At 37.7% G+C, this 11,462-nt stretch overlaps 1 long non-coding RNA gene across 1 annotated transcript; it reads left to right on the forward strand.

The window, feature by feature from the left end:
- Positions 1–2,811: 2,811 nt before the first annotated feature.
- On the forward strand, positions 2,812–8,332 carry LOC149848993 (uncharacterized). The gene is made up of 2 exons (XR_016433192.1): positions 2,812–2,878; positions 7,998–8,332. It is a non-coding gene; the product is annotated as an uncharacterized LOC149848993 (long non-coding RNA).
- Positions 8,333–11,462: the final 3,130 nt, after the last annotated feature.

Below are 11,462 nucleotides of genomic sequence, written 5' to 3' on the forward strand. Positions count from 1 at the left end.
TTCAATCTTAATAGAATGAAGAATGGATCCTTTCTTTTGCGTTTTGTTTTTGGATTCTGGCTTGTTGGTATGTTAAATCTTGAAGGTATTTTGAGGTTCAAGGGAAAAGATATGAGGGCAGCTTCTGTAATGTCCAGGATAGTGGCTCTAGTGATAAATTATTCATGCTTGTTTGTTTATTATTGGGGTCTTGCTGGATCTCATCCTTCTTTTCTTAGTTTATTTTTTCCCATTGGTTGGGTGTTACAGATGTTGAATATGCTGCTATCTGAAAGGTTCTAAATTTGGGTGCTCTATTCATGACTAGTTTTGTTGCTTAGACATTGCTTGATTGCTTCTTTGAGTCCAACATTGTGGGTATTCTTTTCTGAAACTGAACATGTTGATTTGGTTGAAAAGATGGAAACCTTTTCACAATGTATTTTTCTGTTGTTTGTTGCTGAAACACCTCTTACAATGCACTGACTTCATATCGTTTTTGTGAGGTATCATATTAAGGTAATGAATGTGGGCTCATGTCATGGCCGCTTAGCGTGAGGGAGGGATAGAGGTTGATAGCTTCTCAAAGCTTCAAGGGTATTTCGAATGATATACCAACCCACCCTGTTACAAAAACTCTTTGTTTTAGAAACCATTGCAATTAGCAGTTCATAGATCCAACCCGAACTTATTCTATGTAAATAAGGAATCGCAACCAAACAAAATAACGAATCAGAAAGAATTGGTTAGCCTGAATCCTTGGACAATGACAAGGTGCTGCCAAACTAGTAAATTTCATTCAATTCCTTCCAAATCTGTTTCGCTCCAACTCATTTCCATCTGTTCCTGTCAATTATCTTCTCCTAACAGATCCTAAAAGTAAATAGTTAAAAGAAATGAGAAACTTTAAGCTACTAAAAAATGTCGAAAATACTTAAAAATTTGAAAATGTTGGATACAGAGGAAACTGCAACTTCAATTACTTTTTCTGTGGCTAACTGGGCCTTCTGAGATAAGGAACTATTTCTATCTTACCATTTGTAGGTTATGCTCATTATTGCTTGGCCTTATATCCACGGAAATATAAGTTGGCATGTTCGTGAATTAGCCTATTAAGACATAATTACAAATATCTGCCCTTTTCAATTTCTTGCAGCATGATCTTGTGAACTTTCAAAAACTTTAATCTACTGCAATCTCTTGAATAATTCAAAAAGTACCAGAACTTTGAATTTCTTGCAGACAATATCATGAAAGAGACATTATTTTTAAGATGTCACAAAATATATCGTACTTCTTTAAGAATGAAAAAAAAATCTATAAAAAGCTAACCACATTTTTCCTGAGAAAGGCTGTCTTTCCAAGAAATTACATTCTGGTGTAGCGTGGCTGGCTTGGCTGCTGGTCCCGGGTCTGCTGCCTTTCCTGTTGCATATTCACCCTTACCAATCTAGTAACCCCCTCTGCTTGCTCCACTTTGCTGGACACTCATTCTGAGAAGACACTTTTGTTAGTGACATGAGTTCTATCTTTGTGAATCTCAGTCACGAGATTCGGTTCAGACATCTCGCCTAGTGCTATTGGCTTTTTATAGTCCTGCGTAGCAGTTCTATGCTCAAAGAAGAGAATTTTCTTTGCTCTATGCTTGTAGGCCCTACGCTAGGCTTTGTGCTAGGTGGTGCTCTTATGTATGCTTTGCTAAGAAGAGCATCCATTTTTATGCATCTTGTGGATCTTTGTTGGTACGCTTAAGAATTTTAATAGATATTATTAACCTATGACATTTGTTGTCATATGGACAGGAAAAGATTCCAACATGGTTTCCAGATTTAATATCAGAAGTTACATTGTTATTAGTGACTTTTGTTGGTTATTCTTCAGTTTGAATATATTGTATAGCAAGTAACATCAAAGTCATTTTATGATGACTGGAGCCATAACACAGAGATGCATCTTATTAAATGGCAATTACTTCATAACCAAGTGGTTATGGGAGTAAAATTTATGTTTGATTTAACAAAGTAGAATGAACTTGGGTGCTACTAGAGATATAGGCATGCTCAGGCTCATCCAATTTTTTATGGAAGTTATTGCTGGCATTTTTACGTTGAATATTTGTTTGGCAATGTTCACTTACATTACTATGGTGTTGATGGGGCAATTTCTTCAATGCCATCGAGAGAGTATGATATCTTATACAAAAATGTGTCATGCAGTTCAAGTTACTGTTTTTATTATTTCTTTGTGGTCAAACTGATGGATAGCCCTGATGTGATTTAAACTGAGATCCCTGGGTTGAGATAGTTCTCTCAATCCAGTTGTAATATTTCACCCTACTTAGCTCAAAAGGTAGTAAGAAATAGACTGTGTAATCATGATGCTAAACATTTTCTTGTTGGTTGTAGTCATCCATAGGAATTAGGAAATGTTAAATTTCTCTTTTCTAGTTATTTGAAAATACATTTTGTGAATGTAGAGAATTATGCTTTATGTTTATTTATTTTCTCATTTTTGCTTATGGATCCATTGCCAAGGTCTTGGCTTTTGAATTTGGCTGTTCTTTTTGGCGCCAGTACAGTAGTACTTGTGTACAGCTAAGGCAAGGGGAACAATGGCATTGGGGTTAATAATGGGTATTTGTCGAGCAATGAGAAGAAAGCGTAGCTCCTCTCTTGACATCCTCTCTTCTAAAAGAGGCCCTCGTGATTATTACAAGGGAGAAAATTGCAAGCCTACTGGTTTCCATACACGCAAAGGTGAAATCACTTTTGTGCAGGTGGATATGTTGTGATGGATGAAAAATTGTCCTTTCTAAAGAAATCACTTTTGTGCAGGTGGATATGTTGTGATGGATGAAAAATTGCCCCACTATGTTGTTCCTGATTTAATCAATTTCAAGGTTTGTGCATTTGTAACTTGTCTACAATATCATTACTTTTTTAGGTATGTTTTTAAATTAATATAGCAATGTCTATAAGCAATTCATCCTAGGGAACCTGGTAAGAAAAGTGAGTCATACTGTAATGGAATCAAGAGCACACAAGTACAAGGGCCACTAAGGGCAAAGAACACATGCCACTATAGGCAAATACAAAAAGCCACCAAGGGCAAAGCACATGAGCCACTAAGGGAAAGCACAAGAGCAAACAATATAAAAAATAAATTGTATTTATCTTACAGATACTTTAGAGAAGCATAAATCACAAGAGGGGTGTAACCCCTATATATACACAAAGGAGAGAAAAGAGAGACTCAACTAACCATTGGGCTAGTCCAACGGCTAGTTGAGCTAATAATTGGACCAGCCCAACGGCTAAAACAGGAAAGACAAAAATGCCCTTGATAGCTTTTTTGTCATGAAACAAAAATAAATAAAAACAAAAAAGCAAAAAGAAAAATGCATAATTTTCTAAAATATATTCTAAAAAGAAAGAATATATATATATATTCATGAAGAATATATATTTAACACTCCCCCCTAAAAATGACGATGAGATGACCAAAAGTTTGCCAAGGAGAAAAGAAAAATGCAACGATGGTAATGCTTTGGTGAAGAAGTCAACGAGCTAGAACTCTGATGTCATATATGAAAGCTTTATGGTCCCTTTAAGAAATTCCTCTCGAACATAGTGACAATCCATCTCTATATGCTTTGTGAAAGTGAAATGTGTGATTGCTCGCAATGTAAATGACAATTTTGTTGTTGCAACACATTTTCGATGGTGTAGAGATAATGACGCCCATGTCTTTTAGCAGACTTCTTAGCCAAACAATCTTTGTGGTTGTAGTTGTCATTGCCTAAGTCTCTGCTTTGGTGGAAGAAAGTGACTTTTTGTTGCTTCTTATACCTCCAAGAGATGAGCAAATAGCCAAGAAAAATACAATAACATGTAGTAGAAATGCGATAATTAGGATTATCTCTCCAATCTGAATCAATATAAGCAATTAAATTTAGAGATGATGAAGAGGATAAGAAAAACCCTTTAGTTATGGTGTCCCTTCAAATATCTGACAATTCTCATAACAACCATGTGAACTGAGGTAAGTGCATGTTGAAACTGGCTCGCACTATGGACCACATGTGCTATGTCAGGTCAAGTGATCGATAGGTACTGGCTCGCATTATATACCACAAAATTTCTTTTCAAAAGAAAAAACATACATTTTAGAATAGTTTGGATGTCCAAGTCTTTTATGCCAAGTTTCAATTCCCTTATTTTGGACATGGTTACAAAAAGATTTTGAAGGGAGAGACAATGAGTCCATAAAGTAAAGATCTTCCTTCCTATGGCCTTGCCCAATCCACTTCTCGGATCAGAGATTCTGCACAAAGCAACTTTTAGATGAAAAAGATATTTCTTACCCATGGTTGGCAATTTGAGAATCTGAAAAAATGTTTAACTTTAGTTTAGGAACAACTCTAACTTTTGTAACAAGAAAATTTTGAACATTTTTTGAATCCAAAGTTCCTATACTCTCAATTTTCAAAATGGTTCCATCGGCAGTAGAAACACAAGACAAGTTTGAGTTTATGCATATATCAGATAAGGCATTCTCATGAGGGATCATATGAAAAGATGCTCTCAAATCTAGAATCCAAGAATACATACCGGGTGAAGATGAGGAGGCAATGACGGTACCCGATGTAGATGAGGTTGCTTTAAGAATTTGTTGAAGTGTCATGGATATTTGACCAAGTGTGTCTTTAAGATTGCCTCCACTTTTGCTTTCTTCTTGAAAGTAGATTCTTCAACGAAAGCAACCTTATACTTGAAGGTTTCATTCAACTTAGGACAAGCGGGTTTAATGCATGGTTGCTAGTTGAGGAAGCGGGAGCGGGAAGCGATACGGGAAGCGGGAGCGGGAAGCGAGGCACTTTCAAAATTTTAGGAAGCGGGGAAGCGTGGGACCACTTAGGAGCGATTCGGGAAGTGTCTCGGAAGCGACCTAGGAAGCATCTCGGAAGCGACATAGGAAGCATCTCGGAAGCGAGGGGGAAGCGAAAAAAATAAAAATAAAAAATAAAAAAAAAAAATAAAAAAAAAAATTGAAAAAACAGGGGAAGCGTGGGGAAGCGAGGGGGAAGCGCGCTTCCCATTAAAGGGGGACGCGCTTCCCAAAAAAGGCGGCCGCTTCCCCCCACGCTTCAGAAGCGCGACGTTCCGCGCTTCCGAAGCGCGACGTTCCGCGCTTCCGAAGCGCGACGTTCCGCGCTTCCGAAGCGCGACGTTCCGCGCTTCCGAAGCGCGCTTCCCCTTTTAGCTAGGCGCTTCCGGTAACCCTGGTTTAATGTGACCTGGCTCATTACAATGATTACAAATATTCATTTTTTTTGCACCACTATAGTTATTATTATTATTATTATTATAGTTGTTTTGCCTCTCAAAGTGTGGAGGCTTATAGGTCTTAACATTGTTGTCCGGTTTAGATACTATCAACACTTCATCACAACTTTTACTCATTCAAAGACGAGTTTCTTCTTGAACAATTTCGACAGTAGCATCTTTAAGAAGAAAAGGAGTAGATCTATGTAAGAGAGATCTAATTTGCTCAAATTCGGAATGAAGCCCATACAAGAATTGAAAAAATCTCTCTTGTTCCATTTGTTTTTGCCTAAGTTTCACATCTTCAATGGCAACTCAGGCTCCAAAAGTACTAGTTTATCCCATAGGAGATTTAAAGCACTATAAAAATGTTGGATACTTAAGTCCCCTTGCTTAGTAGTTCTAACCTATGTCACATGGGTGCGGGTGCGGCGCAATTTCAAAAATTTTGGACACGGGGACTCGGCTATATATATATATATTTAAAAAAAATATATAAATAAATAAATATATATATATATATATATATATATATATATATATATATATATATAAGACTCGATCAAAGTTGTGCCCATTAGGGGACAGGTGATGAGTTGTGAAGCCTGATTCATGGTTTTTTTCCTTACAGGAGGGGTTTTTTTCCTTAAATTCTGTAGCCCAGATTTTTTTTTAAAAAAAAATAAAAATAAAAATGGACCAAAATGACCCTGGGTGCGTTGACCCTGGGTCGGTTTGACCGAGTCCGAGCCGCACCCGTGTCCGTGCGTGTCGATGCGGGTGCGTCGACCTTGGAGCTGAGTCCGTGTGACATAGGTTCTAACTTTTTCTTGCAAAAAAATATGCTCTTGCAAGTTTTTTTTTGGAGGTATACATACCCTTCATAAAAATTCAAGCTTCATTGGCTTTTCAAAATTTAGCAATGTTTGCACATACCTTAAGCTCGACATTGTTCATGAACCATGCAAGAATTTTTGCATGGTTGCTCTCTCAATCTTAAACTTATGATGATCCTCAATGGCCTTGGCATAAGCATCTTCCTCTAAAGCCTTCTCTTAAGCTCCTTCAATTTTTGTGAGCTTGAGTTGGGGTTCGGGGATAGTGCCCATTACATACCCCCCAAAGCTTCTTTCATTTGAGATTGTTTTCCATAGCGGATGGCAACATTATGTAGTTTTTTCTATTGAGCTTAAATGAGAGGTTGATTTTGGTCTTGATTATGTGAGAAAGAGAGGAAGAGGAAGAGAGTGAAATGGAGAGGAGGGCATGATCTCTTAAAAAACTGTCTAGAACACAATCACTTGATGACAACTTTTCACAAATCGAAGAGCACTATGACTATGATACCATGTAATGAAATATGCGAAAGCACGAAACACTAGCCACTAAGGGCTTACAAGATCACAATCATACAAGTGCATATGCACAAGTCCACTATGAGACAATACAAAAGTCATAAGGCAAAAAATAAATACACAAGAACGTAAAAATATCAGCCTTTATTGATCAAATGCTTAACACAAGCATTGAAAGAACAAGTGGGGTTTAACCCCTATTTATACATAATACCACACATAAAGGGGAGGCCATTGGGAGCTCCAATGACTCTTTGGTCCAATGACCAAAGAGCCCCTAGTCTTTGGTTAAAAGACAAAAAGAAAAAAAAAGTAAAAGAAAAAGGCTGTCCCTAGAGGACAAAGTTTATTACAAGGAGAAAAGACCAAAATACCCCTGGCTCAAAAAGAGAAATTATATATATATATATAACAAAGATATGCCAAAGAAAGCCCAAGAATGAGTGCTAGGTATTTAGCGAATAATTCATATTACTGCTTTTACACACAGATCCTATATCTGCCTGTAACTCTTGCATTTGTTGAGTCTTGGTTTTTGCCTAGTGAGATACTCGAGCATTAATAAACTGTTATTTTTTAGCGAGATCTGACTTGGAACTGCATAAATTTTGGGTTTGATGTATATTTGGCAGTAGCATCAATGTTCTCACTATAAATTGCAATGTTAGGAGCGATTACATTATCATCTACAACACCTGAAAGAGATGGGATTTAATGTTATAGTGCATCACATCATCCTATATGAATAGTGGGTCACTTTAATAGATTCTACAATAAACATAGTGTAGTAATTGGTTTGGCATTTGGTTATTTATCAAAGAAGAAGACATACTGAATCAAGCAACTACTAGCTATGTGTTGGTGTTTGGTTATTTATCAACATTACTGGCAACTAAAAAATTGATACCATTTTAAGATGTATTTTGAACTTGAGGTCTTCCAATTAAGGTCTCATGTTTGGCTGCCGTTGGACAAAGTACTAAATGCTGCAGTCTTGATATGTATATGGGTACCTGAGATATCCAAGTTAATGTCTAATCTTCCAAGTCATCCTAATCTCACTTTGGTGGACTCCATCTTCACTTGATAGCATAAGCCTGCAATTTTTGGCACTTTGGTCTACATTTTTCTGATGGTTGTTTGGGTGGGCACATGCTATTAATTTGCATACTTATGGTTGTTACATTTCTGTGCGACCTTTCAAGCTTGGTAATCTGTGATATTGACCAAAGCTCCTGTTTAGTGCTCCCATCAGTATCATTCTTCTACTGTGAACTGTCATTCATGTTTTCAATAAAGATGTGAACCTAATATTTGTGAACCTTGCCTTTTTGTGCAGCTGAAGCCCTATGTGGCACAGTGCTCCAGAGATGCAGCAAGCTCTGAAGCCACTGCCCCATCAAAGTAGATGCAACGCATGTACTGGCTAGCTAATTATCTAGGACACTTAGTTTTGATGCATCCACATGCGTTTGAATTTACCATGTATTTGTGCATCTTTACCAACGAAGAAGGTTGGTGTTTTTAGAGTAGTTCTTTCTGTTACTGAGGGCTTTAGTTATAGATAAAAAATCCATTGCCTGCACATTGACCCAGTATGCAAGGTTATCAGGCAATTTCGGGCCTGAACAAGGCTGAACCTGGTCCGTTAAGCTTGAAAAAGTCTTAGTTCAATTTGTTTTATTTCTTTTTAATATTTTACTGACCCGGCCTATCCTCCAATCAGCCCAGCCTGGACCCAACCTGATGAATATGGGGTCAGGTTTAGACCCTGTATTGATCAGGCAAAAAACGAATGGAAGGCTGGCCAAACCAGACCAAGCGCTAGGCCAGTCTGGTGGCTTGATTGCATAGACATTGAACAAACTTTTTCTTGGGCTACAGACCTGGTTCTCGCCATTACTGAGGTCCTTATGTCAGTAGTCTTGTTTGGCTTTATTGATTAGGTGTTGCACATAACTGAGTCTTGCTGATCAACTACCAAACCTGGCATAATCTCTCAGTTGAAGGCTGGGGAAGGCTTTATCCTTGTCTGGACAACACCTTGGTCAGACTTGCTCAAGATGACTGGATTCCCCTGTGCTTGGAAGAGAATCATAACAAAGCCATAATTGGATTCACTTGATCTGAGACATGAAACCAGTCATCTTTTTAGAGCACTAACTTGGCAGCAGGCTTCGGACACTGACCTAGGAATCCTTTTGAGTCTCATATTTTTGAGGGAAGATCAGGTGCAATGTGATTGCACACTTTTGGTGTGCTGCTGCACCTGATCACCCACCATTTGCTGTTGGGCCCCATGGCTAACATCCTGTATCCCCAAGATGGAGAATGATCAGGTGCAACAGCACACTAAAAGTGTGCAATCACATTGCACCTGATCGTCCCTCCATATCTTCTCCCCCGGATGATCTCTTACAAATCCGCAGTTACTAATTTATCAATGTGTCTCTATCACTTAGTCTCGTGTCAAACTAATCTTTGAAGTCATTGTTGCTTCTGTTTTTAGGTGCTCACGCAGTTGCACTCTATAACTTTTCTTGAGTACAACTTTATTTTGTGCACTAGAAATATGTGAACTTTCGTTTGAACCAAGATTCAGTTTTTTTTTTTACCTTTAAGTTTCACCATACAGATGCATCCTACATGCTTTGTTTTATAGGGGTAGGCTCTTGGATTACCCAATTATGACAAGTGAGCATGTTTTCTTACAGCTTGAGAATCAACAGTCGAGAAATTTCATAAATATTCAATGATCAAAAAGTCATTTTTTTATTGAAAATGCACGATCCAAGTGTCGATTCCTAGCAAATGGATCATGCCGAACACATCTGCAGGGCTGAATTTGCCAAAAGAACATAGGAAATGCTCCATCCTCACATGATTCAATCTTCCATTTGTCCAGTATAAAATGGTCATCCCTATCCTGCTCGATGGTATGAACCACTCTATCTCTGAACATCTCGTATAAATAGAGAATTGATTGGGATCATGGTCTTTCTCTTGATGAATCGATTAGGTTGACAACTCAATATTTCAGGGTTACTAAACCATAACTCAGATCAAACCGCATGATCTTAGCAATTTACAATTGAATCGTTGAGTCAGAATACAATAGATTGTGATTAAGGGATGGTTCCTTATCATATAAAATCTAATAGTAGAACACTCTGAATTCAAAGAATGAACAGGAAGAAGCTGGCCTGACTTTGGAAAGGATCTTCCTTTTCCAAGAGTCACTTGTGTTTATGTTCTGGTAATGGTTCATATTGAGCTTTGAAATTTATCCCCATGAAAATTGAAATACCTAATCGTTTGAATATTTATCTTGAAATCTATAAATTATGTCCTTTTGTTGAACCATAGCAGCTGACTTTGATTTTAACCCTCTCTTTTATGTAAGATATTCATCATTTACTTGTCTTTTTGACAGATGGACCTTAGCACTTTCTCTTACTCCAACAGCTAAATGCAGTATATGTTTAAACGAACATAACATGCATGTATTTGTTTTTTTATATACAAGGATATAAAGATTCCTATTATTGAATGATTCATAGTTCATATCTAAAAAAAAAAATGGCTTTGTCAAAATCCAATGAAAAATAAATCCCAGGACTTGTAATGTTTCTTTAGTATAAGTTCTTTATTTTTGCAACCCAATCACTTTTTGGAATGAATTAGTTTTACTTATACACATCCAATTACACTGCAGTAACTAATGGAGAATAGTGAACTTCTTTACGATTTTTTGTCTTTCGATTGCAATCAATTCTCAATAAGCACGTCGCCTCTCTCACAACTCTTTCGCTTGAAATAACAAATAAGTAATAATAAGGCTCTGTTTGGGAGCCATTGTTGGGAGCGGTGTTGAAATTGGTGGATTTTGCAACAACATCCTCATGAGGACGTTTTTGAAGTCCATCCATTTATAATACCATCTCCCCTCCCAACACTGATTCCATCTTCGGCTCCCCTCCCAAAACGGTGACTCCAATCAATGGAGATGCTTGGGATTTGGTGAACCCTCCATCGCCACTCTCAACTACAACTCCCATACAGAGCTTAATTGGAGTCTGTTCCTACTTGGATCAACTCTATCTATACAGACTCCGTTTTTTTTTTTTTTTGAAATTGATCCTAGTAGAAACATATTGGTTTGGATGCAGTAGGCATTACTAAATCCAACCTAGTCAAATGTTGCATATTTGGGGCCTGACTCCGTTTCAGATTACAATTTAAGTAGCTAACTGGATATGCCCTTTACACGTAATTGGATTTCAAGTATCCATAGGATACTGATTGGGATGTGATACACTGAACTGAATCTGTATCTGATTATTGAACAAATGTCATTCGCTCTTATTAAATCCGACTAAATGGATTTGGATTCTGTTGGACATCTGACCTCTAATACAACCATTGAGGTCCCTAAATCCAAGACCATGTGCCCAAAATCAATAAATTATAGGCATGATAAAATGCTTCATATCTATTAGACCGCCACCAAGACATCCCCAATGATGTGCAGATCTGGGAGTACAATCTGTGGAACAATGAGATGGTAGGTGGTAAATCCACTATCAATCCAAGAGCTAGTGGACCCTTCCCATTTTTACTCGCCTTTTCTTTTTAAAAGCAGAGGCCTTCTAGATCACAGGGGCTCCACACATCTGGCTAGGGTAGGTCAGCTTAAGACATTTAAGTTGGATGTCAAGAGTTTGATACTCGGGAAGGGCAACCCCTGCCTTAAGGGAAGGGGGAGTACTCGAGGAGTTTTATACTGTGAACACCAAAACAGGGC

The sequence above is a fragment of the Nuphar pumila genome, chromosome 1, assembly GCF_984573655.1.
Source record: "Nuphar pumila chromosome 1, dmNupPumi1.hap1.1, whole genome shotgun sequence".
Lineage (NCBI taxonomy): Eukaryota > Viridiplantae > Streptophyta > Magnoliopsida > Nymphaeales > Nymphaeaceae > Nuphar > Nuphar pumila.